We start from the raw sequence: 26416 nt of genomic DNA, 5'->3' as shown, positions 1-26416 counted from the left end.
AAAGCAGCGCTTACTATTTTATCACAGAATCACATACCAGCTGAGGCAGGAAGGCAGTTCAGGAGATCATCTAGTCCAACCCCCTGCTCAGGGCAGGGTCAGTGAGAGCAGGTTGCCCAGAGCCATGCCCAATCACATTTTGAGTATCTCCAAGGATGGAGACTCCACAACCTCTCTGGGCAACCTGTGCCAGTGTTTGATCAGCCTTAGAGTAAATGTTTAAGTGGAATTTCCCATACTTCAAATTGTGCCCATTGCCTCTTATCCTGTCACTGGGCACTGGAGTCTGGCTCTGTTGTCTATTTATGCAAATGGATAATATCCCCTTGAGTCTTCTCTTCTCCAGGCTGAACAGTCCCAGATGTCTCCACCTCTCCTCATACAACAAATGCTCCAGTCCCTTAATCTTCTTTGTGGCCCTTCACTGGACTTTCTCCAGTATGTCCATGTCTCTCTTGTGCTAGGGAGGCCAGCACTGGACCCAGCACTCCAGATGTGTCACACCAGTGCTGAGTGGAGGGGAAGGATCACCTCCCTCAATCTGCTGACACTCTGTCTCCCACAGCCCAGGGTGCTGTTGGCCTTCTTTGCTGCAAGGATTCATTGCTCACTCATGCTCAACTTTGTGTTTACCCGCAGCCCAGTTGGTCTGCCCCAGCCTGTACTGGTGCAAGGCATTATTCTTCCTCAGGTGCAGGACTTAGCATTTACCTTCGATGAATTTTAGGAGTTTCTTTTAGGCCCATTTCTCCAGCCTGTCAAGGTCCCCCTAAATGGCAGTACACCCATCTGTTGTATCAGCCACTCCTCTCCATATTGTATCATCTGGAAACTTGTGGAGGGTGCACTCTGTCCCATCATCCAGGTCATTAATGAAGATGTTAAACAATATTGACCCTTGGGTCATATCACTAGCTATCAGCCTCCAGCAGGACCTCATGCCACTGATAACAACCCTTCAAACCCAGCAGTTCAGCCAGTTTTTATTCCACCTCACTGTCCATTTATGTAGTCCATATTTCACCAGTTTTGTCTGTGAAGATGTTACAGGAGATTGTCAAAAGCCTCACTCAAGTCAAGATAAACTATATCCACTGCTCTCCACTCATCCAACAAGCCAGTCATCTTACCTTAGATGTCTTTCAGGTCAGGCATGATCTCCCATGAATTGGTAAATCTCATAAATCCATGCTGACTACTCCCAATCACCTTGTCCTTAACATGTTTGGAAAGAGTTTCCAGGTTTATTTGTTCCATCACCTTCCCCACTATCAAGATAACAGTGACCAGGCTGAAGATCTTGGACCTTCTTTCGTGAAAATAAGCGTGGCATTTGCATTTTTCTAGCCCTCAAGAACCTCCTCTGTTTCCCATGACCTTTTCAAGACAACCAAGAGCAGCCTCACAATGACATTAGCCAGCTCCCTCAGCACTCATGGGCACAGTCCATCAAGTCGCATGTGCCAAAAGAGAATGCAAAACTTGTCGTTCCTTGATGAAAACTTGATTAAGTTCAGGAAGACATCTAGTAAGAAAAACTGTTCTTATATGGGAAACAACATGAATACCCAGCCTGGAGGAGAAACTTCATACCGCAGTGCACACAGTTTTCTTATCTTCAGGATGAGATTCATCTCATCACTTTTGGTCACTACTCACCGCAACAATATCTATGTACAAAGCCACAGTATGTAGGAGAGAGAGAAAGTTCTTCCTCCTTAATGGCCAGCATTTCTAGAAGTAGGAAACTACTCAACATCCAGCTAGGAGTGTGAAGGCAGCATCAGAAAAATGGCTGGGGGACGAGAGCTTTTTCAAATATTCTGGGGCACTATGCTGAGGGTTTTCTTTTATTCCTGTACATAATCTTTTGTCATTCTCAGATAAGACTAGCAAACTTTTACATAAGCAAACTATTCAGATGGAAGCTATGTGTAGAAGCCATTCTCTAGCCATTCTCACTGTACAGAGACTATTGCTCTTAAATGTTGACCCTTTTTTTTTTGCACATTTAAGAGACAAGCAATTTATAGAGAAAATATTTCACAAGTCTATTTAGTTCAGTTTTGCAAGTATGTTTTAGTTTAGCTTTGGGACTGAAACACTTCAAGCACTTCAAACAAGTATCACATGGCTTTCTGAAGCCTGCTACAGAAATCACAATAAAATGCCTATTGTAGAAGAAACATAACTAAACACACCAGGAAACCATGATTCACTGGGACTGGGACAATTCAATGTCTTCTGAAGACAAGCATTTACTTCTCCCTGATTCACCATTACCTAAAGTATTTCTCTAAGCAGCAGCAAAGTGTCAAAGCCAAGAAGAATTTTAACAGCTCAGCATATGAATTATAGACTTATACCAAGACACAGCTAACTGAAGCTGCTGGAAGGAAGATGGGACAGACAGGTTTGCTCGGGGATTGAATGTTATAAGCAACTCAGTAGTGCTTGCTGCCAATGTGCCTGTGCACACACACATGGGAGAGAGGCAACGAAAGCCCATCAAAATGTGTGCGGTGGAAATGTAATCAGTATGTTCTTAAGTATAAGATGAGAGAAACTTTTACAGATGTAGTGCAGGCTGGAAAGAAGTGTTGAACTATGAGCAAAACTAGAATCCCACTCTGTTAAGAGAAATAGGATTCTGTAGGTGTTTGAAATAACAGATATGTAGTGAAGAAAAAGTAGACTCCATATCAATTCCTTCTCCTAATGAAAAAGCTTGTAAGATCCTGAATAACGATTAAACCCTCAGGTCAAGGGTACACCTATCTGGACAGGCGAGAAATTGAAATATTATTCTTGCTGAGACAAGGTGGAAAGAAGATATTCATTGAGCTTAATCAAAAAGTTAATCGAAAGTATTTAAACAAAACCTGACACAAGAGCTAGAGGCTTTACTGGAGGAGTCTGGGAATCCTGAGGATGCCTCCAAAGGGCTCAACACTCAGCTGCAATTTTTGCCAGGGAAGAAAAACAATGAGGTAAGGTTGAAACCTGGCCTCTGAATTGCTTTTGGTGATTTTAGGAGGATTGTATGTTTGCTATTTATAAGAAAGGGACCAGAGTAAACACTTATATTTTCTGGCCAATCTCTGTAACTTTCTATATAAAGCCAAGAAAGATCACTTCTAAATATCCATCTTAAGTATCAAATAGGTGCCCACAAGGAAGGAGTTCAACTATCAAACTACAGCTATCAACTACACAACAAATTTTTGTTCTGTTGGGAAAATCCTTGTTATTTCACACAACATGACCCTCAGAGGATATGAATTAGCTTCATTTTTCTTTGGAAGCCTCTCAATGCCACAGATTTCATGGGCGATGGATAGCTGTCTATATTTCAGAGGAAGAGCTGCCACGCAGAAAAACACCTTTCAGACAAGAATCACAGAAGAACTGTTTCTGACAGTGGTTCATAGTGCACCTGCAGAACATATGAAGTCTCTGCAGAACCAAAAGTTAATTTTTATAAATAAGATAAAACCAGAACTGAATTTTAGGATAATCAGGCAGGAAAGAACTCCATTTGATTGTGGAAGAGTCATAAATGAGGCAAAGGTCTGCCCAGCAGCATAAGCCACTTGCCAGCAGAAAGAGTTATCTGCAACATTCAAGTCTCTGGCAGCAATTTTAACTAATGAATCCACTGTAATTAACTCATTAGCAGTTGTTCCAATGATTTTACCACACTAAGCCTCTGAGGCTCCAGAAAGCTAGCTATTTTAGAGGCTGTAAATTTTGCTAAAATGTGGCAGACATTTGCAGAAGCTTTCCTCAGTCAACAGAAGTGAGCTCAACTGTCTTTCACTTCTTGGAAAAGCATAACCTTTGTGGCAACCCTTCCTGGCAGAACACATCCTACAGTGCTATTCCATGGCTGCTCAGACTACATAGCAAGGCCGGTAATAAACACACATCCTTTTATACTTAACAGTCAGGTCTTTCTTTACTCTGGGGGCTAAACCAAAACCTCCTACAGCTACAGCTGCATTAGGGACTATAGCAGCTGGCAGTGCTGACTTTGTGCAGCAAAGAACAATAGATGTATAACACACAAAGGTCATTACTGTGACAGAGCGGGACCTGCTCTAACAAGTTATGAATATGTAATACAAAATGGAGTTTGACAGGTGTTTTCTGTTCTCTAGGCTGTAGTCCTGCAGGATGTAGAAAATTGTACTCTTAATTGGGTCTTGCAAAAGCTGCCTAAACCCACCGCTATGCCACACCAAGCCCCACGTCAGTCCATGCTGCTCCTTAGCCAGGAGTGAATGACCCAAAGGCTTCCCTGTGGAGGGTCACAGGCAGGAACACCTTGTCCAAGTCCACACTACACACCTTCTTCAGGCACTGAGTCAGGACCGGCCACTGTGTGGCCAACTATATAGCACCCACTGTCACACTCACTTAGACCTCACCTGAATCCTCTGTCTATGCCATGTACAACCCCAGAATGCTGGCCAGACAACACTAATCTCAATGTACAAGTGAGACACTTGGGTGGGACCAGAGGGAGTCCTTCCAACCTGGGCAGCCCTCAGAGTTCCCTGCCCCTCTTCATCAGGTGGACACCCTCACAGTAAAAACATATTGTGGGTAAAGAGGGAGAAAAGCCACTCTGCACCAGGAAACAGCTATGCTTTCCATCCTTATCTCTTCAGAAAACTTTCTTGCCAGTATGCCCCAAGGACAACACATGCAACTCCTAGCCCTCCCAAGGCTGGGCTCCCTGAAGATCCCCATTCCCATGGGGGGTGCTCTACTGCAAGTCTCTCAAGCACCCACATCTGTGTTTTACCACTGTCCCTGTCAACTCTGCTTCTATCGGATGTGCCACAGCCCTCAGCATGGAGGAGCAGGGGGTCACAGAGACACTGTGGCATGTTTTTCTGTGTGATTGATTCTAACCCGTACAACCCTTCTCTTGTGAACAGAGAAGGACTGGTGGATGATGTGGCGGTTGGAGGATGACTAGGGCACAGCGATCACAAAATAATAGTGTTCTCTATTCTTAGAGAGGCCAGGAGAGGGCTAAGCAGGACTGACATCCTGGACTTCCAAAGGGCTGACTTCGTCTTGTTTGGGCACCTGCTTGACAGGATCCCTTGGGAGATGGTCCTGAAGGGTATAGGGGTCCACGAAGGCTGGGCGCTCTTTAAGAAGGAAGTGTTTATGGCTCAGGAGCAGGCAGTCCCCAGGTGCTCTAAGAGAAGCCGGCAACAGAGAAGACCACCCTGGCTGAACAGGGAGCTTTGGCTGGAACTCAGGGAGAAAAGGAGAGTTTACAGCCTTTGGAAGAAGGGGCTAGCCACTCACAGTGATTACAAAGACGCTGTGAGGCTATGCAGGGCGGAAATCAGGAGGTCTAAAGCCCAGCTGGAAATTAATCTGGCTTCAGCAATCAAGGACAACAAGAAATGTTTCTGTAAGTATGTGAGCAGTAAAAGAAAGACCAAGGAGAGCCTCCATCCCCTGCTAGATGCAGGAGGAAACATGGTAACAAGTGATGAGGAGAAGGCTGAGGTCCTTAATGCCTTCTTTGCCTCAATCTTTAATAACAAGACTAGTTGTATTGAGGGAATCCAGCCCCCTCAGCCAGAGGACAGAGACTGGGAGAACAACCCCCTCGCAATCCAGGAGGAGACAGTCAGTGACCTACTGCATCACATAGACACACACAAGTCTATGGGACCGGATGGCATACAGCTGAAGGAGCTGGCTGGGGTGCTCGCCAAGCCGCTTTCCATCATTTACCAGCAGTCCTGGCTGACCGGGGAGGTGCCGACAGATTGGAAACTGGACAATGTGACGCCCATCTATAAAGGGTCGGAAGGATGATGCGGGAAATTACAGGCCTGTCAGCTTGACGTCGGTGCCCGGGAAGCTGATGGAGCAGCTCATCCTGAGTACCATCACACAACACATGCGGGACAACCAGATGATCAGGCCCAGTCAGCATGGGTTTATGAAAGGCAGGTCCTGCTTGACAAACCTGATCTCCTTCTACGACAGGGCGACCTGCTTATTGGATGAGGGAAAGGCTGTGGATGTTGTTTACCTTGACTTTAGTAAGTCCTTTGACACTGTTTCCCACAGCATTCTCCTGGCGAAACTGGCTGCTCGAGGCTTGGATGATCACACGCTTTGCTGGGTAAAAAACTGGCTGGATGGCCGGGCCCAAAGAGTTGTGGTGAACGGAGTTAAATACAGTTGGTGGCCGGTCACGAGTGGTGTCCCCCAGGGCTCGGTTTTGGGGCCACTCCTGTTTAACATCTTTATTGATGATCTAGACGAGGGGATCGAGTACACCCTCAGTAAGTTTGCAGATGACACCAAGTTGGGTGGGAGTGTTGATCTGCTCGAGGGTAGGGAGGCTCTGCAGAGAGATCTGGACAGGCTGGAGCGATGGGCTAAGGCCAACTGTAGGAGTTTCAATAAGGCCAAATGCCGGGTGCTGCACTTGGGCCACAACAACCCCCAGCAGCGCTACAGGCTTGGGGAGGAGTGGCTGGAGAGCTGCCAGTCAGAGAGGGACCTGGGGGTGTTGACTGACAGCCAGCTGAACATGAGCCAGCAGTGTGCCCAGGTGGCCAAGAAGGCCAATGGCATCCTGGCTTGTATCAGAAATAGCGTGGCCAGCAGGGACAGGGAAGTGATCTTACCCCTGTACTCGGCACTGGTGAGGCTGCACCTCGATTACTGTGTTCAGTTTTGGGCCCCTCACTACAAAAAGGACATTGAATTACTCGAGTGTGTCCAAAGAAGGGCAACAAAGCTGGTGAAGGGTCTGGAGCACATGTTGTACGAGGAGCAGCTGAGGGAATGGGGTTGTTTAGTCTGGAGAAGAGGAGGCTGAGGGGAGACCTCATCGCCCTCTACAACTACCTGAAAGGAGGTTGCAGAGAACTGGAGATGAGTCTCTTTAACCAAGTAATAAGCGATAGGACAAGAGGGAATGGCCTCAAGTTGTGCCAGGGAAGGTTTAGACTAGATATTAGGAAGCATTTCTTTACAGAACGGGTTGTTAGGCGTTGGAATGGGCTGCCCAGGGAGGTGGTGGAGTCCCCATCCCTGGAGGTGTTTAAGAGTAGGGTCAACATAGCGCTGAGGGATATGGTGTAGTTGGGAGCTGTCAGTGCTAGGTTAACAGTTGGACTAGATGATCTTCAAGGTCCTTTCCAACCTGGATGATTCTGTGATTCTGTAACAGATCTAGAAAAGCATACCCTTCCCTCAATACATATGCCTAGTACAATCCTTTGCACTTTAAGACGGAGGATCTGGACATGAGAATAACAACACATGTTTCAGCACTTAGTAAGTTATTTCTTGTCTCAGATGCTCAATGCAGAACAATGTGTGTTTTATTTTTAAATATTGAAACAGAATACATTTTGTGAATGATTATAGAGTCAGAATGGTTTAGGTTGGAAGGGACATTAACGATCATCTAGTTTCAACCCCCCTGCCATGGGCAGGGACACCTTCCCCTAGATCAGATTGCTCAAAGCCCCGTCCAACCTGGCCTTGAACACTTCCAGGGAGGGCGCAGCCACAATATTTCTGGGCAACCTCTTCCAGTGCCTCACCACCCTCACAGTAAAAAATTTCTTCCTCTTATCTAATCTAAATCTACCCTCTTACAGTTTAAAACCACTACTCCTCATCCTATCAGTATACTCCCTGATAGAGAGTCCCTCCCCATCTTTCCCGTAGGCCCCCTTTAAGTACAGGAAGGCCACTATAAGGTCTCCCTGGAGCCTTCTCTTCCCTAGGCTAAAAAAACCTCAACTCTCTCAGCCTGTCCTCATAGGGGAGGTACTCCAGCCCCTTGACCAACTTCATGGCCTCCTCTGGACCCGCTTGAGCAGGTCCATGTCTTTCTTATGTTAGGGCCCCCAGAGTTGAACATAACTCTGTCATTATCTTCCAGTTTGGCAGGTAACACATGTAGCTGGGTCATGGTTTTAAGAGTTTCATCACAGTTCAGTAGTAGTTAATCATTTTTCAATGAAAGCTAGGATTCTTAGACACTCACAACACACCAGGCATCAGAACTGCAGAGGGTAATAAAACACAAGACCAACTAATTCTGAAAGACTTCAGTGAAGATCATGAGAACTTGCAGTCCAGACAGTGTCTGCCCAAGTCTGGGTACAGTAAAAACAAGCACCTTGGGGTGCTGCTGCATTTCTTTTAAATCTGAACCCTGCTGACACTAAAAGAGAAGTGGGGGAGGAAAGGACAGCTCTGTTTGTTACAGAGGCTGGGCGGAACAGGACAGGCCAGTCAGGACACTCCTGGGGTGCTGGTCTGCCTTCATTTAGCTCTGCCTATGGCCACAATCTGGCTGCAGTAGTGATTACAACTCCTAGTGCACCAAAAACCTCCATGCTGAGAGGATGTAAGATCTGTCAGGCCAAACACCCTTCTAGACAGTGTCCAGGACAGCAGGCAGCTCAGCTGCAGCCCAAATGCACTTAGAAGAGCCTGAGGCACCAAATCTCCCGTGATCTGCTGGCAGAGCAGCAGCTCTGTGTTGGCAGACGTGAGCCCTTCAAAAAGATAACCTTTCACCACTCATGTGGCCCTGGCACTAGCTGACTGTCCACATCATGGGAGACAGGACAGATGACCCCAAAGTAAAAAGCAGCAGCAGTTGACAAGCAAGACAGGAACTCACTGCAGCTCTGTCAGAGTGTGCCAGACAGGTGAGGCTATGGCTCTGAAACTGTGATCTCGAACCTCTGGTGTAGCTGATAGCTAAGGTAGCTGTCCTCACATCCTCAGCTTATTTTCACAGGCAAATCTGGCCTCATCTTGTGTGTCTGATGAATAACTTTTGCTACTGCTACTGATGTCCTCTTCAGCACATACAGAATATGCACTTGCCACAATCAACTAGTACAAACCTAGTCTTTCTCGGACTGCTGCATTCCAGTTTTAAGAGAAGAAAAAGACTAAATTTGAAGCTTAATTATTTAAAATAAATTAGTTTCCTTGCTTAAAAGTTAGGGATGTGATTTAACAAGTCAGGGACTGACATTTAAAAGTGTAGTGGTGAGTCAGATTGAAATCCAGGCTGTGCCAAAAGGGTGCAGTTGAGAACAGAGTGAAATGCAAATATAAACTCTCTGGAGGTTTAATTCTGATTGCAATATTACTGACAAAACTCAGCCCAGAACTGACCCAGATTCATCCTGCCTAGCTTTTTAAACATAGATGTGACACCCCATTTAGAAGCTGTTGTCCTACACACCATCTGTAGTTTATGGAGAAAAATCAAGACCTCTGGGGAAAATCAGCCTGATCTGAACCCCAGATCTCAACTGCCTGCTAGCACTTCACATCTCCAGTATTTCCTTCCCTTTTAAAAGAAGTCTCCTGACTGCACCACCCCTTACATCTGTGAGCTGTAGAGTCAGGCTGCTCACGAAAATCTGCTTTAGATGCCACGAGTAGAACGTACCCTCTCAACTTTCATAGCCTGCTGTCTTGCCTGCTCTGTTATTCTTCTATAATGACCACTGAGGATTCCTGTGGTTTATGAGCACGCCCCAGCAAGTGCCATTCCGCACACATAACAGGTATCGCTCATATCCATGCTGCTGCGTTAAAGCGTGGAGTTTATAGAGCTATCTGGAACACACCTCCAGCTGGTTTTGAGCACCCATGGGCACAGGACTCCAAATGAAGTCTCATGAGAGAGTAGTACTAATACCTTCCAGTTTGAGGTGGCCTCTGTGGCCACCAGGGACACTGCTGTGCTGTCCATGAGGACCTACACTCCTCTTCTGAAAAGCTTCCCCGGCCTATACTGCCATATGGGTTATCCCATCTCAGATGCTGGACTTTGCCATTTTGGCCGGCCTGCCGGAGTGCCTCTGGATAACAGTCCTGTCTTCCAGCCTATCAACCACTTCCCCAGCCTGGTGTCATCCAGGGAGGGCTCTGGCTCCCTTTATCATTCTCCAATACATCGTTCCAGGCATTTCAAAAGGAAAAGTCCCACCTCTGTTTCTTTTTGTCTCTTTTTGAAGCCTGAATGATCCCATACAAGGGGGATCATTACAAAGTGAAACAAGAAAGTATGCGTGACAGAGACAGATTACTGTGAGACTGCACTGATGAGGCTCAGAAGAAGGAATCGAAGACAAAAACTTTCAGTATTCTTGTGTTTGTGCACACAAACAATGTAAGGTTCCTATTTGTCTTTAAAGTACATAAATTTTTACTGGTTTTATTTGCTGGAAACAAAGCATAATGTTCAGTACCACAGCACAATGCTAGGGATCTGCAAGTTGTATAGTCACTAGATAGATCAATAAAATAAAAAATGCAGTTCAAAATCGACCAAATATAAAATAACCTCTCTGAGGGCAAAGAACCAGAACCGTCTACAAGGTTGATGGACCATTGAAGAAAAAGACTCGAGAGTTCTTTCAGTAAAGTTGTCCAATCCTTCAAGCTGTAATAAACTGGCATTTAAAAATATACATTGTGCTGTGGCTAGCCTGGAAATCAAGAGAGACAATAACATTAATATAAAAAAATAAATAATTTGATTCTACTATTAAAAAGCTGTGCTCATTTTACAATCTTTTCAATAGGAAAAGTGAGTGAACTCACTCCTGGAGTGAACTCAAGGTGAAGAGGGATTAAAGCGATAACATTCAGAAGAAGTGGCATTTGTTTATATCACCTAAAATAGGTTGGGATTAATGAGACAGAAGAAAATATCAAGATGACTTAATGCAAGCTATGGAAGATTTTAAGGTGTCCTTTCATGCTGAAGAGCAATGTTAAAATAGCATTTTCCAGTTCCATATTTCTCACCTTTCACTAATTTTCAAAAAAAATGCTCCAAGTTTATAAGTAGTTACTGTTTCAAAATGTCCAGGCTTGCAAAGCACCTTACTTCTTTATAAAAGGGGTACTGTCTAGTTCCAGTACCCCAACAGGAAATTAAGATTCTGCAATCACAGTTTGCATCTAGAGCTCAGAAAGCATTAGCTGTCCCCATCCTATAAACCAGCTTCCCAGCTGGGGAAAACTGAGACCCTCAGAAGGTCTTTAAGGACTGTTTCTGACTTTTCCCCAGAAAAGACAACAGGCCAAACTTTAAAGCACATCCACATTACATATGGGAAATCTAATTTCAGGCTCCTCATTGGTATTGAGCACAGCAGGGATTTGAACACAGGGTCACAGGGCAGTGTCCTAAATGGAATGATATACTGATATTAGGAGCAATTTGTAAGTGACCCATGAGCTGGAAACAGCAGCAGTGTATCCCAGTATTGCACAGATGCTTTGGCAGGACCTGCTGCAGCCACCTGTCTGCAGTTCATAGGGTCAGAAGTGCAGCAGGGTTGGGAACAGGAAACTGGGGTCAGACTCCAGATTTTCAGGGTAGAGCTGCATAGGAAGAGATTGATTTCCTTAGAATAAAGAGAAGAAAGTCAGTGGGATGTTGGTTGGAAGGCACCTCTGGTGGTCAGCCAGACCAGCCTTCTGCTCAAAGCAGGAGTCCTGCAGGCACCAGATCAGCTCTGCTGTGGTTTTATCTAGCTCAGTCTTGAACGCTCCAAAGGGCAGAGAGTTCACCACCACTCTGGGAAGCCTGTCCCAGTGCTGCACCACCCTCCCAGTGACATGGCTTCTCCTAGCATCTATTTGAGCCCTCCAAGCCTCAGTGTGGCCATTTATCCCTTGTCATATTATTTGCCTCCACCAAGACTTTGGATCTGTCATCTTTATAACTGTTCTTTACATCTCTGTAACTGTTCTACAGTATACACTACTATATACTGTACCAGCCCTTTGACTTTTTCACTAATTCCCTTAGCCTCTCATTGGCTAATGAGAGGCCCCTGAACATCTTGATGACCCACTGCTGGACCCTCTTCTGTATCTGAAGGACTGCTACTACTACTGTGAGGGATATCCAAACAAACTGGGAAGCCCTATGTTAGGTCACTTCAAGGTTTTGCTCCTTTTCTTTCCCTTCCCTGAACTTCTTCTTTTGCAAAACAAGCATATTACCACAAAGAGTTGCAGTGATACAAATTAACCTTATCTTATAAAAATTAACATGACCTGAAAGCTGTTCCATTGATCCATGACAAAATATGGGTTTATCCTCTTTACTTGAGGTGCCTAACAAAGGCAAATAAAGAAACAAAGAAAGATCTAAGCCTAGGCTAGTCTTTTTGTCTAGCTGATAATCAAAAAAAGCACCTGTAAAGAGCAATTAATCTCCCTTATCTGAGCTGAGTTAGCGTGAAAGGCATCACCTTCTGGAGTTGTCTATTCACTTCATTGCCTACAAATGGAGTCTAGGGGGACTGACTTAGGCTTAGACATCAAACTTAGGGTAGATGACTCCCATGTTACTAGCAATGTTTGTTAATAACATGCAAGCTAAACAGACAAGCTAAGTTTCATCTCCGAAATTCGAACTGGTTCTGTAAAGCAAGCAGGAGTGAAAATGCAGTTATGTTTTGACAGAACAACAAATAGTTACAAATCTAAATGCAAAGATGGTATTTAATGGTGCAATTTGCATCATTCTCCAAAGCTAATGTGTAGCCATTACACTTCTTTTAGTACAGTCTAAAATTTACTGTATATGTTTAATTCAAGAGTTTAAAACCTACAGACTCTGGGAAGTTCAACTGCTCTCTTATCATAGTGGACACCTTAAGTCTATTCTCATACTTCATGCATATCCCCTGTGAAATTCCTGTGTGTGATTATAAAAGGAACACATGATATCTAATTTTATTCTGTTGCTTTGTCAATATTATGAAGTGTATAATCATAAGCCCTACTGTATTAGAAAACCACTCCAAAGCCCAAGCTCCAGTGTTATTCATACCCCAGTAACATCACAGTAGATTTCAGTTACCAGCATCACTGTCTTTTTCAAAGCTGACAGCAAGGAGTGAGAGCATTGTGAGGGGTCATGCACATTTCATGAATGTTTTGGCTGGGAGTGGTAGATCAAAAGGCATTTTGGCAAGGAAAAAGAGGACCCCTAGGAACAGAAACTATAAGAAAAGGACCTTAGCTAAGAATGTATCTGCCTCCTTGCCCCTGAGTAGAAGCAGGTAGGAAGTGAAATGAAATGCTGGCTTGCCCTCAAGCAGTCAGGAGGTGTGATAGACTGGACCAGACCAAGACAAACAGGAACACACAGAGTGAGTGGGCCTGGAAGGGAAGAGGAAGAGCAAGAGGAAGAGCGGTACCTTCACTCCTGTGCAGAAGGAGTCCTTCCTGAAGACAGCTGTAAGATGCTGTGTCTTCTGAAAGCCTTTACACAAAAGGTCTGATTTCTAGATGAGCTGTTTTTCAAAGCCTCTCAGATCAGAGTGCTGCTACAGTGGTGGCTGACTGATATTGCCATTCTGTCAAAGAGAAATGGATGGGATCAGTGAAAAAATTTAAATCTTAACTATGACAGATTTTTTTCTTCTATAAAATGCATCATTTCTTTAAGCTGCTTCTGCTTTCTGTGAAACTGCTTTTATTTAATTACAGAGTAGAAAATCCAATTGTGCAAAAAACAAAAGATGTTTCCAGTCTAAAATAAATTTCAGTTTCAGAAGCTAGTTCATATGATCAGTGCTTCCCTTTCTGTAGGGGCTGTGCACTCTGGCTGCAATACAGCTTTCAAGTTGTTTTCCATTTTTTAGCCTCTCAGTAAAGGTAGGAGAACACATTATAGGACTCTCACAGTTCACCTCAGATGTGTGCCCTGCATGCTTTGACCAGAGAAGGGAGGAAAACATACCCTGAATGGGAACACCTACAAAACAAAGTGGACCATATAGAATTGTAAGTCTGTGCTTTTTAACAGAAACACTATAGTACTGCCTATGCCAAAAATATTCAAAGGAGAAACATATTTAGCTGATAGGATGAGAAATTCAGGTGTGGCCAAGATCTTACTCAGCCTACATAAAGTCTGAGCAAGAAAGAGAGGGAAAGAGAGACAAATTCACAGTAGCATTGGCACTGAAGATATAGAGGTAAGCTTTGGGAAGAAAGAAGAGAGATATATAGGTGTACCTACCATTTAATAACAAAGTTTTCACAGATATTCATATCCTGTAATTTTAGCCATCACCAGAGCATCCTCCAGAAAGTGGTTCAAAGCAAGAATTCAAATTTCTTCAACTACAAGAAGCAAAGACAGACCAGATTCCTAACATACAGACCTATATCCAATGTCTGTAGTTAAAGAGGGGTATTCACTTTCTTCTGTCAAAATTAAATAGGAGATTTATATTTGGCCTACCAAAAGTATTCTGGTACGTAACAGTGAAAAAAATCCAGCAGATAATTAGTAGTAAAATACCTCAAACCCCCAAGCTTGTGACGTAGAACCTCCCTGTTACATACCTTGCAGTCATGACCTTCAGCTCCAGCATGCGCTGCCTTTACAGCTCTCTTATCTACGTTTCTATATTTTGTGAGTCCAGCTCACAAAAAGCTAGTTCACTGAGCACATTTTCAGATCAAAAACCTTATTAAAGGAACAGAATGCGAGGAGGATAGGCTCAGATGATTGACAGTGATTGTATCGGAAATGTGAAAGGCTGCACAGCCCTTTCTGAAATGCAGATTTCCCAGGACTGTGAGACACTGCAATCCAATGCCATGTTTGGCCCATTAAACAGCTTTTTAGGCCAGGATATCTTCAGAGTCTCACTTCACAGGCCATAACATTTCACTGTTTCATTCCTTCATTAAAGCAGTGAGAGTTCACTGTGCTGTATCATATCTAGATTAAAAAGAATTTTCAAGGAAAGGAGGAATCTATAAAACTCCTAGATAAAGTTATTCCAGCAGTTATTTAGCCATGCTGTAAAAATTACGCTCCTTTTTGTAGCCTGAATTAATCTGGTTTTACTTTAGAGATTGAGTAACATCACACTTACATTCACTAGATTAAATTGTCAACCCATATCAGAAATGTCGCTGTGTAACAACTCTTAAACCACGATAAAGTAATGTGCTAACCTTCTCTTTGTCAAAATAAAAAGATTGAGCTTCTTCACTTCTACTGACAGGTAGCATGTCCAGACTTCTGACTGTGCTGGATGGATTTCAGAGGTGTTTAAAACATCAGCACCACAACTGGACTCAGACCTCAGCAGCAGTTTCACCAGTACAGAAGTCATATCATACCTTAACTCCTGATGAATATTTCTTCACCATACATATACAGGTATCCTCTGGTTTCCTTAGTCCCACACTGCACATGGGGTGGCTTTCAGAGTTTCCTGACTGTGTGACAGCTATGTACCATGATGCCCAGTTAGGGATGACAGCCATAGAAAACAAGGGCCTGAAACACCTGAGTTATAAGTACCATAAGGCACTCGGGTGGACACTGTCTTATGGAAAACTACACCATGGAGTCAGAAATACCTGAACTAGCTTTTAAAAACTCCTCTGTGACAGCACTGAGCACTATACAGCTAAATTTATCTTGTTTCTTGGCAGTCTGCAGCATAGACATACTGGGTAAGATTCATCTGGCCAAGTGTAGACATATACATCTGAGCCAGACACCCTTGGCTCCTATATGGACATCTTATCTGAGAGTAGGTGTTTGAAATAGATTACATGAGTCATGCCTTAAAAGAGCTACTTTTCTCCACGGATCACACAGGAAACCTAGAATAGCTCAGAGGTAGGCACCTCCAGGCTGTAGTAAAGTTTGCCAAAATGAATCCCACCTACTCTGAGGAGAGAGGAGAGACTCTCGAAAAAACACAGCAGAAATTTTCAGAAGACCTGTTTTTGCCTTTTTCCTCTTCCCGTTTCCATCAGCCTTGGTATGGAAACACTGAGAGTTTGAAGGAAAACTGAAAAGAAGTTTTGGCAAACTTTTTCACCAAAATGAACATTTCTGAGTACTGTGTGAGACTACTGGTAGTGCTTCACTTCAAACCTTCATGTATTTAGTACTTTAGATGGATTTATTTTAAAAATCTCTAGTGGAAAGTTACACTTTGACCAATAACTTTCCTTCTTGTTTAAAACTAGCAGTCTTCTCTCATTTCAATATTTTAGTAGTTTCCTCCCTTCTTTCTGTATAACTCAGAGATAGGTCTGGAAAAATGTGAGTAAACACTTCAGTGTTTGCATTATGACACTAATGTAAGTCAGAGGTATTGCACTCAAGATGGTGATATCATATGAAAATTGTTGGAAATATATTTTTTTATTATTCTTACAGTTGTTACCATGAAAATCTTACACACACAAAAAAATATTTAATGCTCTTTTCATTTGTTTATATAAGGGTCAAGGTATATAAAGTAACTTACCATTTACCATTGTGGCAACATATGCACAACAGACTTAAATCAAATACACATTTCTGTTCACTATATAAACCAACCACGCAGCCAATTTCTCCTTTACCAAAGATAGATCAGGAGTATTGTGACCAATTTCAATAGGAACAGCAGTACAAGCATCTATTCCTTGTTATTATCCTTACCAATTTCACCTTAGTTATTTCAGAGACTTCCCTGTTTCTCACTTGATTTTGGCAAGCAATAATAGTTATGCCCAACCTGTTCCTTAGGAACTACATACTAGATACTTTGTGAACTCAATAACTATTACTGAATTTGATCTTCATTTCTCTTAGACACTAATACTCACAGCCTGAGATCCCAAAGGGTCCATGCCCCTTCTTCATTTCAGTGATTTATATCCTGAGAACAAAGTAATTGGGCATGTAGAGCCCATGGTGCCTGGAGGTAAGGTATTTCAAGATTTAGTTCACAAGATCTCAAATCAGGTCCTCTGCTACATGCCACTTCAATAAGAATAGAGGAAATTAAGTCCTCATTTGTCTTTTTTTTCTTCCTTGTAGATAGCAAAAATTAGTATTTTATATGAAAATCTGGTTATTTTAACCTCTTCCTGTGTTGTTCTCCTAGCCCTCCTGGAATGCAACAGTTTCAGAGAATCAGGAAGATGTAGACGAAGAAATGCCATTGACTTGCCAATACCAATTAGGCAATGTGCTACCGATCTTAAAGCTGCACTAAGTGAATGAGTTGGAAGGGACTCAGAGATACAATGTTGCTGTTGTACTCCTTTTGGTTCTTCAGATCCATTCAATTTCCAGGTGTAGTGTTTTCTCTTAATGGCCTATATAGCATCTACACCTGAGAGAAGTAATATTTTATCCTGTACTACAACACTATTTCTCTTTTCCCTTCTTTGAAGAAGACAAGTGAAGATGTTCCCACTTTAAATGGTGACTGAAAATACAACAAATTCTCAATACTGCTCTAAAGGAAGTTAAACTAAACTTTTGCCTTTGAACTGGGATGGAACATTATTGGCCAAATTTTCATTTATTTTGAAGTATATTTAATCTGAAGTTTTTGTGGGTTTTTGGGTCTTTTCTTAGCAGCTTTTTCGAGTTTCAACAACAGAAAAGGTTAGCATGCAAAAGATTCAATGTGAAGTATTTCTGAGTGCACTAAATGAAATGCATCTTTCGCATCTTGCCACAAAATTAATTATGCCAGAGAGAAAGGAAACTTGTGTTATACAAGCTCTCAAAGATTCTTCCATGAAAAAATTCATCCCCAGAATCAATAGAGACGTGATATGAAATTGCATTGTTACAAAGGTTTTCTCCTCAGAATTTCTGATGAATATAAATTTGAACTCCACACTGTAAGATAATGCAGAATGCCTAAAACATAAATTATGGTGAGGTAGATTTCAAATAGAAGCACCTATGAACTATTTCAGAAACAAGACTCCATAAATAATGCCACATTATAAGCACCCAACTTGTGTGGTAGAGTGCATTTTTATTTAATAGCAGTGTGATGCAGGGACATTTACAAAGAAGAGAGCTAGAATCCCATTTTTAGATAGAAACCAAACAGATTTTTCAGTGAGACATGTATCCACATGAGTTAAAAAAGATGTAAAATCTTACCTAAAGAAACTATTGGGGGGACTATGAAGCATCACTTATATCTGTTACTTGTCAAGTTGTCAAATTTTTTATGAGTGATGTCTGAGTTTCCTCAGTCATTCTGTGATTTTGCAATTAGTATTTAAGCATAGAGCAGTATTCATACATATATACCATGTAATTGCACTTGCTGGCTGACATGGTTATTTCTGCTGTGAGATAGGTAAAATTCCATGGCACTGGGCTTTGTTGAGATACAATGATTGTGTAATCCCTATTCTTTTCTTAACTCTTATTTTTCAATAGACTTATACTGTAGCTACATTAATTATAATGAAAATGATTAATGATAGTAATAATATTCATTATGTTGTGCATATATTAACAGCACAAACAGCACTTGCATCCTGGCGTACAGCACACTGGAAATTCAGCTTGAATTTTGTGGGGTTTACTGCAGGGTGTGAATCGTGCCACTTCTTTTATGGCTCAACATCCAGAAGTCAGCTTCCAGAAGTAAAGAAAACATTACAGCATTTTATGTTCCCATCCTGGAAGAAAAAAAAAAAGTTGAATATTTACATCTTCTGAGAAGATTTGAAGATTTTCCCCAGAAGATCAAGTTTGAGAGCTTGTTCTGATGATGCAGAATAGCCTACTGCCATGTCTACACATGCTCTGTCCCTCCCCAGGCATGGTTCTGCAGCTCAGAGCCCATGGAGAGGGTTAGGCAGGCAAGTGGGGAACAGGAGTTGCTGCAAAAACTGAAAGAAAGACAAACCAGCAGGACAAGGCATCAAGCTGAGTAGAGGAGAGCTTCATGTAACAGACTCCTCTAGTCAAAAATGTTTCTTTGTAAAGTCATAGCTTCCCAAACTACCAATATCTTTGTGTAAGGAAAAAAAAAAAAAAAAAAAAAACAAAACACCACAAAACAAACAACAAAAGAAACAGCAAAATGTATGTGTGGAAAAAGAAAAATCTGGTATCAGCCTTTCATCTAATGTTCCTGAATATTCAGTAGCTCATATGAGCAGCAGCTCTAAATGGACTGATTAAAATGCCTAAATAATGAATAAATTACCATTATACGACCACAGATCTGCCTCACATGTGCTACCTGGTATATATAAACACATTTCCATAAGGAAGTTCTTAAGGATTCACTTCTGTCTCAACAGAGCCAGGGCAAAGGAAGGGAAGAGATGAGGTTTTAATGCAAGAAGTTAGGACTGACTGTTCAGAGCAGTCCTGCTATTTACTTTGGTCTCAACCACACCTGAAGCATACGGCTATCATATCCACAGGGTAGAGTGAGCTATGCAGGGTGCTTAGTGCTGTAGGGCTGTGATGGACCATCACTTAGCTGCAGCATTTGGCATAGTTGTTGCAGCAATCCTGCACAATGCCCGTGTGTTTCTCAAAGTCCTTTTCCAAGTCTCTGCGTGATTTAACTGAGAGCCAATATTCTATTTCCACAATATTTTAAGTTAATGGCAAAACATTCTGGACATATCTTATTACTCTGCTCGTCTCTTCCCCCAGGGCTTCTCTGCTGCCTCTGACAGCTTTCTGATTGCAGCCTCAACTCGCCCAGCAATGCCTCAAGTTTCATCATCCAAAGTACTGTACTTTAAGTCCCCTGCAGTAACTGTGTTTATTTCCAATATCCCAACAGGAAGACCCCCATCAAGATGAGTCATTCTTATTTCCAAGGGTGTTGTGCTGAGGCCACTCAGAGGAAGATGCAGCAGCAGCAGCTTTGTATGAGCCTAGTGGGGGGAAAAAAAGCACAGGGCCCTTCTTTCAGCTAGATTTCTTTCCAGCAATACAGATATTTTTTCCAGAAATGCTGAAAATTACAAACACTTACTCTAACAAAAACACTGTTGGAAGCACCAGAGTCCTGAACACCTCGGCACTTGTGCCATGATGTGTGGAAATGGGAACCAGCTACTTTGAACTCGCTACTGTCTGGACAGAAAGCAATGCTTTGCTGTGAACTGCTGGGCCTCTGCACTGTTCATTCATGCGGTATTTTTTGGCAGCCTTCACCATTTCCACAGAATCATTGGCAGCAGCCTCACTAGAGAGCAGGTAAGCCTGACCCTGCAATTTATCTACCACTATTAATCACAAAATGGTTTTTAAACGCTTCATAATAGTGATGATTCAGAGGTGGTTTAGGATGGTGTAACTCTGCTGTGGAATCTCACACACGCACTCAAAGGAGCACAAGAAGTGTCTTTCACCACGTTACTGCTGTAGCACAGACAGAGCCAGCTCACACAGACCTTCAAACAATAGAGCTAGAATTGGGTCCAGATGTAGCAGAAGTCTGAAGAATTTTGGTTTTAAATCAAAGATGGATTTCCAGCTCTAATTCTGCTATCTTTGAAGAAAATCCTTGCATATTACACACAGATAACATAGGGTAGTCACTGGACTGTATTATCAAGCATTATTCACTCTTCTGCTCTGGAGAGATAGTCAAAAATAAACAAGCACCTGTGTGTATCACCGTATGAACCCCATGTTTCCAAAATTTTGAACATCAATGGAAGATTTGTCTCTACATGCATGCATGCTTAGATATGATATGATGTGGCTTTCTGGACCCACTGCAGTTTGCCAGTGATGTATGAATTGAGGAACCACAGCCCAGTGCACTGAAAATGCAAGCAATGCCACCCAAGTAGGCTAAATTTTCAAAGTGCTGCTTAAACTCTTGTCCCACTGGTCTGATGAACAGTGGGACAGCCAAGGTAAGAGAGCACAGGACACAATTTCAGACACATGGGGGGGAAACATCTTTTGTCAGAGTCCATCTCACATAGATAACTTTGAAAGCTGTCATTTTAACTGCAGACATTTGTTCTTCCTAGCTACTTTTCTTTTCCCCATTGGAATGAAAGTGGTGCCTGACAGGCTGTTTGGAAGATTAGGGATTTCTTTGTTTTTTTGCTCTTAATGTTCTCACTGAATTTATTTATATCTTGGCTGGTTATTAGAACTTGTTCCATATGGTAATCTGGCAATGCCAAGCCACGGATTTAAAATTAAAAAATAGATTCTTTCAGCAAGAATACACACTTCCATGACTTGGAAATTCACTCAAAAGTATTAGGACACAATTTAACCCAGCTTTTCAGGGGAGAAGTGGGGAGGAAAGTAGCCACAGGGTAAATAGGAGACTAAATGAAAGACCAAAGTAGAAATTTTTTTCATGTTGTTGGAAAGTGGACCAAAAGCTCATTGTATTGAAGACCTTTCATTAAAATCCCACTTCAACATGAGAAAAGAAAACAGCTTTTCTGGATTAAAGGGTTTTCCAGTCTTCTGCTTCTCTAGGAAATGCAGCTACAAACCCCTGGGAGGAAAGCAAAAAGAAAACAGTCCAGAAAGCAAACAACTTGGACCAAATTAGAAGATAGATACACACCTGTATAACTGGAACAGACAATACAATTAAATTACATGTTTTGGTTTTTAAGCAGAAGTAGAAAAAAGGCTGTTCTGCAATGCCAAGGGGACAGTGAAAAATTAAAAATTATATACATCTAGGCTACCTTGAAAATTATGCTTTAATGTGCCAAAGGAGGTAGCAATACCACAATGCAGATTTTTGATCCATGCTTCAAAGGTGTCTGGATTAGAGTTGACCAAAAGCCTCAGATTCCCACTGAACGAGGGGGTTTGGCTAGAAAAGATAATTTCCTGCTTTGTAACTGGTTTGGATACAGAGTTTGGCTTGCAACCCACCTTCAGCATAAATTTAAAAAGAGGAAACACACAAACAAAACATAACAAAACAGAAAACAGATTTTCAAGTCCCACAGGCTTCTGAACAAGTATGTCACAATTTCCCCAGAGTATTCAGAACAGGATGGCAGCAGAACTGTAAAAGTATATTGCATAGACAGCATCAGCAAGGGAAAATTGCATTTTTATTGCCAAGAAAGTAAAAAGTTGGAATTCACAGAAAAAGTACTTTTTCCACAGACAAATGACGAAAAAACTCATTTCAGTGAAGACAATATTCTCTGTTCCTCCAATTCCAAACAACGGAGACATATATGTAGGAGAACAGAAAAGACTAATCAGTACAATCTTTGCCAAATTCTGACCAAAACTGTGCACGATTCAGTATTATCACTAACAGTCAGGTCAATAAGACATTCAAGCAAGACAGATTTCAGGCAACGGGTTTACTTTTTTGATTTCAGGGCCTTTTGTAAATCCAGATAAAAAAACATAGAAATCAGTTGTGCTGCTGATTTTGTTTCCAGCTTGGCTATTGTGCAAAATACAGCCAGTACAATCAGCCAAAAAATACAGGTATTAGTATACTGCTGAAGTTAAATCAAACTTTGGTTTTCTTTTCCTCCCCTTACACTTAACAAAGAAAGGAGTTTGTTACAAAACCAGTCCTGAGAGCTCATGCAAATTGCCCTCAGTTTCAAGACTTTTAGAAGACATTCAGCTATTGTTTTAGACTGAGTTTTGAACAAAGGCTGAGATTTGTGATCTTTTACAGAAGTCTGTGAGAGCTGGTCAGCTTTTGGAGCCCAGGAAGCAACCCGAACTGCTGGTCCCTGGGGACACCCTCTGAGCCATGCAGCAAGGGGGTGCTGGTCTTCTCCACCCAGCATGCAGAGGAAGTGGTGCACCATGCACTGAGGAACAGCATTATGGTGGGTCAAATCGTCACGTCCCACCACTTGCCTGCACCTACACAATGACAGAGCCCTGAGGCACATGTCCCCAGCAGTCAGTCCACCAGGACCATGTCCATCACTCTCCAGTGAACCAAAGAGATGACTGCAGGGAGGTACAGAAAAGGTACACTGTTCTCAGACAGCAAGAAGCCCTGCTGTAGGAAATGGCACAATTATCTCAAATGGTCGTTTAAAACCAGCTCAATACACCTGAAGAGAAAGCTGACAATACATCAATAAAAGCATAATAGACAAGGCCAGCATGGTGACATTTCCCTGATTGCTGGGATCAGTCTCTTACTAGTACTAAGGCAAATTTTATACTCCATATCTGAGAAGACCTTGCTCTTCCCCTACTCCAGGAAAACCCATGTGATTTCCATGCCATACTAACGGGTTTACAGCGTTGGTGGATAAGGGAAGAGCACCTGACATCATCTATCTGGACTTGTGCAAAGCATTCAACGCTGTCCCACATGACATCTTTGCCTCTAAATTGCAGAGCCACGGATTTGATGGATGGACCACTCAGAGCATAATGAATTGGCTGGATAGTCACACTCAAAGAGTTGTGGCCAACAGCTCAATGTCCAAGCAGAGGTGTTCCTCAGGGCTCAGTGTTGGGACCGGTGCTGTTTAACATCTTTGTTGGAGACATGGATAGTAGGATCAAGTGACCCTCAGCAAGTTTGCCAATGACACCAAGCTGTGTGGTGCGGTCAACATGCTGGAGTGAAGGGATGGCATCCAGAGGGACCGGGACAGGCTTGAGAGGTGGCAAACCTCATGAAGTTCAACAAGGCCAAGTGCAAGGTCCTGCACATGGATCAGGGCAATCCCAAGCACAAAGACAGGCTGGGCAATGAGTGAATTGAGAGCCACCCTGCAGAGAAGGACTTGGGGGTAGTAGTGGATGGAAAGCCAACCGCATCCTGGGCTGCATCAAGAGAAGTATGGCCAGCAGGTCGAGGGAGATGATTCTCCCCCTTTACTCCACTCTCCTGACATCCCACCTGGAGCACTGTCTTCAGCTCTGGGGCCCCCAGTATAAGAAACACATGGACCTGCTTGAGTGACTCCAGAGGAGGCCACGAAGATGATCAGGGGGCTGGAGCACCTCCCTTATGAGGACAAGCTGAGAGAGTTGGGGTTGTTCAGCCTAGAGAAAAGAAGGCTCTGGGGAGACCTTATAGTCTCCTTCCTGTACTTAAAGGGGGCGTACAGGAAAGATGGGGAGGGACTCTTTATCAGGGACTGTAGTGATAGGATGAGGAGTAATGGCTTTAAACTGAAAGAGGGTAGATTTAGATTAGATAAGAGGAAGAAATTCTTTACCATGAGGTTGGTGAGGCACTGGAACAGGTTGCCCATAGAAGCTGTGGCTGTGCCCTCCCTGGAATTGTTCAAGGCCAGGTTGGACGGGGCTTTGAGCAACCTGATCTAGTGGAAGGTGTCCCTGCCCATGGCAGGGGCGTTGGAACTAGATGATCTTTAAGGTCCCTTCCAACCCAAAGCATCCTATGATCTATGATCTAACTCATTCAACAGTTTGTTCTTCAACGCATCTCGACTGCCATTAACGTTACACCAATTACAAGAAAAATCCTTTATTTGTATGAAAACATACCTTTATATTTACAATAGTTTTCACTTTAAGACTGCACTGCAAACCAAGGCACAATGAGTTTAACAATTACGGGTTTGTTTCTTGCAGCAATTGAAGGTGAACAATCTTTTCCTGTTCAGTCTTTCACTCTGAGGCCAAACTGAGAAGAGCTCAAGGCAGGTGGGACCACAGACTCTCAGATAAGATTTCTCTTTTCTCTCTCCTAATCAACAGGAAGACCAGGGCCAAAGGCTATTGTGACGTGGAAGGGACTGCAAACTAACTTCTAATATTTATTTTTTCCCTACATGAAATTTCTCTCTGAGGCACACTTTCACACACATTTTATAAAAATGTAATGGTAAAAGACATTATAGTGAAAGGTCATGACAGGAAATAATAGTACATCTGTGAAAATTCAATTTCTGTGTAAGTATATGCTGCATTTCCTAGTTTCTTTCCTGATGCTTGCCATCTCACATAGGGATCAGTTTCCCATTTGCCACATCCTGTTGCCCGGAATATAATACTAATAGTGCCCTTATCCTTTCCAGTAGAGCTCATTGCAGCAGTAAGAACACTTCAGGCAGAATAGGATTACCATAGCCTACATACACAGCACAGGACATGTAAGGTCAAAAGTTTACCCTGATTATGGATATCCTAGTTGAGATACCACCTACCTCATTTTTTGACAATACTTAGCATTCTCTCTGGTATTGCGCTGACAGCAAAAACTTTATGCACTGTAGTTATGGCCATAAGCACTCTGTATTTTCTAAAATCAGATCCCAGGAACATTAAGTTAGTCTAACAAAAAATGAATGACCAGCTTGAACTGATGAGAGAGCGGTTAGTGGGTGTACTAGCATTATACAAGAATTCAGAAGCACCAGCACAGATTGTCCAACTCTCCTCAAGGGTGCTCATCTCTCCCCAGAAGGAAACCACTCCTCACATCCTCCTCCAGACTCCCAAACAGAAACACTTTGGTGTCAGGGTCATGCCTCCAACTAACCATTCCTCGACATAATTCACAAATAAGCAGTTTACCTACTGACTGTGCTACCATGATGCCTAGCTGTGCATTGCTCAAGATAGATTTACCTATTCCTATTTCACGCCACTGAACAGGGAGGTCTCCTGCCAGCAACAGACACGATGCCAGGATGAGATCTGTAGTATGTATTGTGGAGCTTGCTCAAGTCCCTGCATGATTCTCCGAAGTAAGAGCACAGCTTTTTCTCAACAGCTGAGAGAAGAGGATGAACAGGGAATGAGGGCAGCTCCTTCCAACTCCTCTGCACACAGCTTGTCAAAGCCATGAGCAAGTGGGTCTGTGGGACAGCAGTGCTTTCCTTCCTGCTACAGAAAAAGACAGGACCTTTGAACTTCATGGAGAATAAGTGAAGAAAAAAGAAAGAGGCTCAGGTGTGACCAAGCGTATGAGATGAAAAGTACTCAGGATGAGAGGTGTGGGACACAAAGCAATCACTGCCCATAGCTATGTGCTATCTGGGGAGAAGGACTGAGAGGAATTAATTTTATTACCATATGACTTATCTGAGCCCAGGGAAAGACAGAGACGCTTCTGACATTAACTTCATTACCAGTGAAACTGCTCTCTCCTATCATGGCGTGTTCGCAGCACATCCCCGAGAGACACAACTCCACCTCTCCGCGGCCTGCATATGAATGAATTACTGGAAAAATTATATGCTGCTATCTTGTTCACTACTCCACAGGTACTAAAACCTTGCTGCCCAGCTTGGAAAGAGAGGTGCAGTGCAGTACTGTTCTGTGCCTGCCCCACCTCCCCTCACCCCTCTGTGGGACAAACCCTGCCAGCAAGGCATCCAGCCTTCCCAGCAGCCCAGAGGAAACACCTTCAAAAACACCAGCAGAAAACATCTAGATGCCAGGGACAAGCTTCTGCCTGACTACAGCTTCTGTCATGACTCTTACACTCTGGAAGGGCTTAACCTTCCCATGCTGCAGAAACTGAGTGGTAAGGGGGGAGGATATAGAGAAAGTGGTAAATCAGTGGAAAATATGGATACATCAACTGCTAAAAGCTGAAGCTTCCATATGCTAAAAAGAAAAAAAGAAAAA

General features: G+C 42.9%; 1 long non-coding RNA gene across 3 annotated transcripts in view; it reads right to left on the bottom strand.

Moving 5' to 3' along the window:
• LOC141919329 (uncharacterized) overlaps positions 1-26416 on the bottom strand; it is a 92310-nt gene that overhangs the window by 42627 nt on the left and 23267 nt on the right. For 2 of the 3 annotated variants that reach the window (XR_012621933.1, XR_012621932.1), the window contains exon 2: positions 13263-13421. This is a non-coding gene — a long non-coding RNA (uncharacterized LOC141919329). Of the gene's footprint in view, positions 1-13262; positions 13422-18001; positions 18528-26416 lie in introns of those variants that run through there. The other variant, XR_012621934.1, reaches the window with a different exon arrangement.

Source organism: Strix aluco, chromosome 2, assembly GCF_031877795.1.
Source record: "Strix aluco isolate bStrAlu1 chromosome 2, bStrAlu1.hap1, whole genome shotgun sequence".
In the NCBI taxonomy this organism is placed as follows: Eukaryota; Metazoa; Chordata; class Aves; order Strigiformes; family Strigidae; genus Strix; species Strix aluco.
Note: the sequence above shows the minus strand (reverse complement) of the source record. Positions and strands in the feature narration are given on the sequence as shown.